Source organism: Chiloscyllium plagiosum, unplaced genomic scaffold, assembly GCF_037043375.1.
Source record: "Chiloscyllium plagiosum isolate Xiang-an unplaced genomic scaffold, Cpla_swu_hap1 HiC_scaffold_45, whole genome shotgun sequence".
NCBI lineage: Eukaryota > Metazoa > Chordata > Chondrichthyes > Orectolobiformes > Hemiscylliidae > Chiloscyllium > Chiloscyllium plagiosum.
The window spans coordinates 50,160,035-50,166,034 of NW_028270183.1; the positions used below are offsets into that span (position 1 = coordinate 50,160,035).

The 6,000-nt window shown below is 44.6% G+C and overlaps 1 long non-coding RNA gene across 1 annotated transcript in view; it reads right to left on the bottom strand.

The window, feature by feature from the left end:
- Positions 1–5,331, bottom strand: part of LOC148136658 (uncharacterized) — a 44,168-nt gene extending 38,837 nt beyond the window's left edge. The window contains exons 1-2 of the long non-coding RNA XR_015754440.1: positions 5,293–5,331; positions 4,549–4,655 (exon numbers count right to left, since the gene is read on the bottom strand). This is a non-coding gene — a long non-coding RNA (uncharacterized LOC148136658). The remainder of the gene's footprint in view (positions 1–4,548; positions 4,656–5,292) is intronic.
- Positions 5,332–6,000: the final 669 nt, after the last annotated feature.

Sequence of the window (6,000 nt, forward strand, 5' to 3'; positions counted from 1 at the left end):
TTTGGAGAACGTTCCAACACAATCCTGATGTGTGCCTTATAGAGAGCAAACAGACATTGGGGAATCAGGGGTTTGGGAAAATGGAGATTGTTCTCCTTGTAGCAAAGGAAACTGTGGGTGTGCTGTGACAGAGGGGTTTAGAAAAGTTACACGTTATAACAATAAACCTTACACCCATCAGCTCATTATACAAGGATTACAGGACACACATTAAAGGTTTGGGAAGATTCAAAGGAGAACTTTTATGCAGCAAATGGGATTCAGATGGATTACAATACTCACACACAATGCAAATACCAAGGTCCTGATAAATTGACTAATTCAATCGGAGTTTGATATTACAATGACTGAGATTACCATCTGAATGTATTACAGGATACTACAAGTGGACAAGTTTATAAAATCCATCACTGTCAGTTCAGGTTAGAAACTTGCATCATCCCCTCCTCCTGGGCCAGGATGACTGGACACATTACCCCTTGTGGAGGTCAGCAATCAGTACAGAGGGAAATCTATGTGGGTTTCTAGGAGTTTCCACCTTAGAATTTCATGTGACTGAACAGGGCAGATCTTTGACACATGGGACAGAATATTCCAAGAGTCAGTGAGATGTGCAGAACAGGATTTGCTTCTTTTTTTCTACCTTCCGTGCTGCCGCTGTGCCTCATCAATAAGACATGGGGTGGGAAAGGCTCATGCAACTTGATGGGCAAGTTGCCTCCACTCTGACCAATGGGCAGCAAGCTCCTGCATGCTTCACACTGCGCAGTGCTCCCAGTAAATGTTTAGAAAAATTGGCGGGGAGAGGGGGGGGGGGGGGGGAGCTCGTACAAAAGGCATAACTGTAAAGTTCTAAGAGAATTGTGAAGAGTGAGAGATGCACAGGAGAAGGGGGCAACAAGTTGTCAGATGGAGTATAATTTGGGAAAATGAGAAGTCGGTCATTTTGGAGGGGATATTTAAGAGTACAGAGTGCTACTTACATGGTGAAAACTGTAGAAAGCTGCACCACAAAGGGACCGGGGGGTAATTGTGCAGGAAACACAGAAAGCTAGCAGATTCTGGGTCAGTCACAAAATCAAGGGTTCTGTTTCAGATTCATCAAGTTTAAGGCAACACCGACACGGGTATGGGGTTTCAGGAGCAATGGAGCTGGGGTGAGGTGGAGACAACCAACATTTTAGAGATTGGTATTCCTGGTGTTTGTGATTGCGTAGATGTCTGATCAGAAGGTCACCTTGGGGTTACAGATATGACAGCAATGTTGTGAAGAGTCTAGTTCTACCTCAGACTGCACCCAGTGAGAGGGAGGGGCGCAGCAGTAAGGGAAAGGAATTTGTAATAGCAACTGACGGCAATGGGTTTACCCATTACAATGTCTCATTGGAGGAAATTGCAGCTAATTGAGTAGTGGGAGTGTGATAAGCAGTTGGATAACAGAGTAACAGTGGAGCAATGGAGAGGGATGATGGGGAGGGAGAGCTGGGCATCGTCAGTGTACATGTGAAACCTCACACTGTGCTTTTGGATGATGTCACCTCCTGGCAGTATGTAGGTGAGAAACAGGAGAGAGCAAGGATAGATCATTGAGGGACACCAAATACAAGGAATTCAGAAAGGAAAGGGAGAGTGCAGATGGAGCAGGATTTACAAATGATAGTGAGGTCAAATGTTAGGTTTTTTTTGCAGAATGGATGAGAATGACATAACCAGAAAAGACAGACAGACAGAACAAGGAACAATACCTGTGAATTGGCGAGGGGGAGTGATGAGGAGGAAACAGAGTTGGAATGTCTGTAGTTTAGCGAGATTAGGGTAAAGAGTCAAGATGAGCTCTGATAAGGCTTGACAAGAGACTGGAGAAAGATGTAAGTTTGGGACAAAAATCAGGAACACCATGTGAGGCAGTTTGTCTTGGTGGGCTAGTGGGAGGGAGGGAAGTAGCAGAGGCAGCTGATCGGATTCTCTCAGTCTTAGTGACAGAGAAACTCAATGTGCTCCTTGCTCTTGTTGTTGGAGGGAAGGATGAAGTAGACAGGATGATGGACAGGGTTTTACAGAGGAACAAGACCAGGGTTAGTCATATTTAAAATGAGTGAACAAACCTAATGTATTTAAAGTTTGGGAGAAGATTTGGGACACCATCACACAAACTGGCTAAAGAACTACAGCAGAAACTGAAACACCTGATCAGCGGATCCAGACACTCTATACAATCAACACAGGAATTCTTGGACATGATCAGAAATATACACATAGACATGGTCTCATTCGATGTAACGGCACTGTTCACCTCTATCGACAAAACCCTAGCCAGAGAAACAATAGCCAACCTGCTGAACAGATATAACAGACAACAGGACGTTGAACACATCAACAAAGACGGCATACTTAAACTACTGGACCTGTGCCTCACAACACACTTCACATTCAACAACCAGATATACGAACAAATCAACGGCACCCCCATGGGCTCACCCATCTCTGGACTCATAGCAGAAGCGGTAATGCAAAGGTTAGAACAAACATTCTTACCGCAAATTCAACCCAAACTCTGGGTCAGATATGTGAATGACACCTTTGTAATCATTAAACACACAGAAATAGAGAACACACACCGGATCATCAACGCCACACTCACAGGAATCCGATTCACTAGAGAGGAAGAAAAGGACAATCAACTCCCATTCCTAGACGTGATGGCACAGAGAACACCGAATGGAGAATTCACCACAAAGGTATACGGGAAAGTCACACACACAGACCAAGTCCTGAACTTGGAAAGCAACCACCTCAACACACACAAAAGAAGTTGCATCAAGACACTGTTCAAAAGGGTCACAACACACTGCAGTACACCAGAACTGCAAAAAGAGGAAGAAGAACACCTATACAATGTATTCGCCAAAAACGGATACCCGCGCAATTTCATCAACAGATGCCTAAGGGAAAGACAACGGAATGAGAACATGCCACAACCCAAAGGACTAGCCACACTACCATACATCAGAAACATGTTTGAACTGACAGCCAGACTATTGCGACCATTAGGACTCATTACAGCAAACAAACCAACAGCCACTCTCAGACAACAACTCACCAGGACGAAGGACCCGATACCCAGCATGAGCAAAACCAATGTAGTGTACAAAATCCCATGCAAGGACTGCACTAAACACTACATAGGACAAACAGGAAGACAGCTAACGATCCGCATCCATGAACACCAACTAGCCACGAAACGACACGACCAGCTATCCTTAGTAGCCACACACTTAGATGACAAGCAACATGAGTTCGACTGGGACAACACTACTATTATAGGACAAGCCAAACAGAGAACAGCCAGGGAATTCCTAGAGGCGTGGCACTCATCCACAGATTCTATCAACAAACACATCGACCTGGACCCAATATACCGACCACTGCAGCGGACAGCTGGAACTGACAACCAGAAGCGGCAGAGAAAAACGACTACGAAACATCACAGAAGCGCTTCACAGGAGGCTCCCAAGCACTGAGGATGTCACCAAGAGAGGGGACGAAACGTTTGCAACACAAATTCCCAGCTCGGCGAACAGAACCACAACTAATGTATTTAACGTTTATCCAGAATATTAAAATGTACAACTGAAGAGCTTTTTCGAATCCCAGCTCGGCAGATAGTGGAATCTGAATTCAAGAAAAAATATCTGGAATTAGGAATCTCCTGATCTCCATGGAACCATTGTCAATGGCGAAAAAAATCCTGCCAACCTGACAGTCGCCCAACAAGCTACTCACTGTATTAATGACTGCAAAGTCTCAGCAAAGGAATGAAACTGGATGGACCACCTGGCATCTAACAAGGCATTAGGAAATACAATCCCAGAGGTGAGGGGAGAGTGACAGCCCAGTCCCACTCCAACACCACTATTTCTAGCTGATTCTACCCTCACCTCAGCTCATATACTGAAACTCTCATCCATCATGTGTTATCTCCAGACTTAATTATCCAAACACACTTCTGGCCAGCCTCCCAAATTCAACCTCCCTGTAATCTCAAGAAAAATTGAAAGCTCTATCGTCCACGTGCTCACTTCTCCCCAAACATGTTCATCCGTGAATAGGCTCCTATTCATAAGCAACAACAATTTAAAATTCTCATTCTTGATTTGATTCCTGGCTGTGATCATCCCTCGCTCCCTGCACCACACATCCTTTGAGACCTCGACAACCCATTTTCTTTGAGACTCCCAACGATTTGTTAATTCATTACTTCAACTGTGTGGCTGATTCTACAGTTACTAAAGCAACATGGTCTGGAATTTGCAGACAAAACCTCACAGGTCTGCTTTCCACCTTTCAGACATCCCTCAAAACCTGCTTTTTGGCAATGCTTTTGGTCACCTGACCTAATATCTCTATCTCTGGCTTTATATCTAAAGTTTTCAATAGTATTTTGGTGAAATTATAAGCATGATAATAAAACGACAAACTATTCTTGATTTGGACATTATCTTCAAATATTCACTGCTGCTGTAATGAATAATCTGTAATGTCTCTTACCCAACCACATTGTGGGAGCACCTTTACCACACAGACTGCAGCTGTACAATAAAGTCAAACATCACCCTCTCCACAGGCAACAGGGCTTTGGCATTAATCACTGGTATCTGTGGAAGGAGAAACACAGTTGATGTTTCAGGGAGTGCAAAATGGATTACAGGGAATGAAAATGGTGCAGAATTTGATAGTCAGAAATGGAAGGAAAATACACTTGCTTATTGGAAAAAAGAATTCTTGACTGTCAAAAATATTCAAGAAAAAAGTAATCTGATAATAGAGCAGCACAAGGTCAGGGGCTGGGCCACAGTGAAAAACTCATTTACAAAGGGTCTATAAAAATAATAATACAGTACTAAACAGACCAAAAATACACCCATGGTTCAGACTGAGGAAGCTAGACATTGACAAAGTGGTCATGAGGGAGCCCAGAGGTGAATCAGAGCTGTATTGGCTGCTATGATCACAAAGACTCTATACCAGAGAAAGGCTGTACATGCGCCTGGCTGCACCTTGCCCCCTACAAAGATGGCGGCCGCGCACGTGCCCAGTGAATCGTTGTCCCGAATAAAGATGGCGGCGCTCACTCAGGCCTGCAGCCGCGCTGAGGCCATTCCCCATTTACTGCAAACACGGGACTGGGACGTTCAAGTTTGTGTTTTCCGACGTGCACAATTTGTTTGTAAAACCTCTCCGCTCATAGAAACACAGTTTTTCTCCCGTTTCCCTGTTTATTTCTTTCCTTACCGTATCCTTTCTCTCCATAACTTCCCGAGCATTCATTACAGTTACTCTACGCCCCGCGCGAGGGTGATCACATGGTTTAGTTTAGCTCCGCCCTTCATTCACTTTGATTGGTTGGAGGACCAACCGCCCGCTAGGTCATCCAGCTCCGCCCACCGTCCTTTCATTGGTCCGGTGCTGACATCAATCACCCGGGGGTCCCTTTATTGGCTAGAGCATGCGCAGTGTGTCCACCTTTTGCTGATATGTTGGGTAATGTGATGGGAGAGTTTACTGAGGGTAAGAATTTCCTTTGTGTGAGGTCTGCAGTAGATTTCCTTTATTCATGGAGGGAATTGCCTTCCTACTCATGACTGTATAGCTGTGATTGATAAATCAGTACATAAACACCCCATTTTCACATCTGAGATCTTTCGCACATTGTATCACGCTCTTCCTTGGAGACAAAAAAAAACATGAAACGGAGCCTCAAGGAATCGGAGCAGGAGTAGGCAATTCATCCCTTTCAGCTTGTTCCCCCATTCTATCAGATCATGGCTGGGCCAACCCAGACCTCAACACCTCTTTTATGCTTGCTCCGCATAGCCCTCAACTGCCCAATATTTCAAAAATCTATCTGCCCTCTTTTAAAATAATTTGTGACAGAATCATAGATTCCCTCCTGTGGAAACAGGCCCTTCAGCCAACAAGCCAGACAACCCTCCGAAGAGT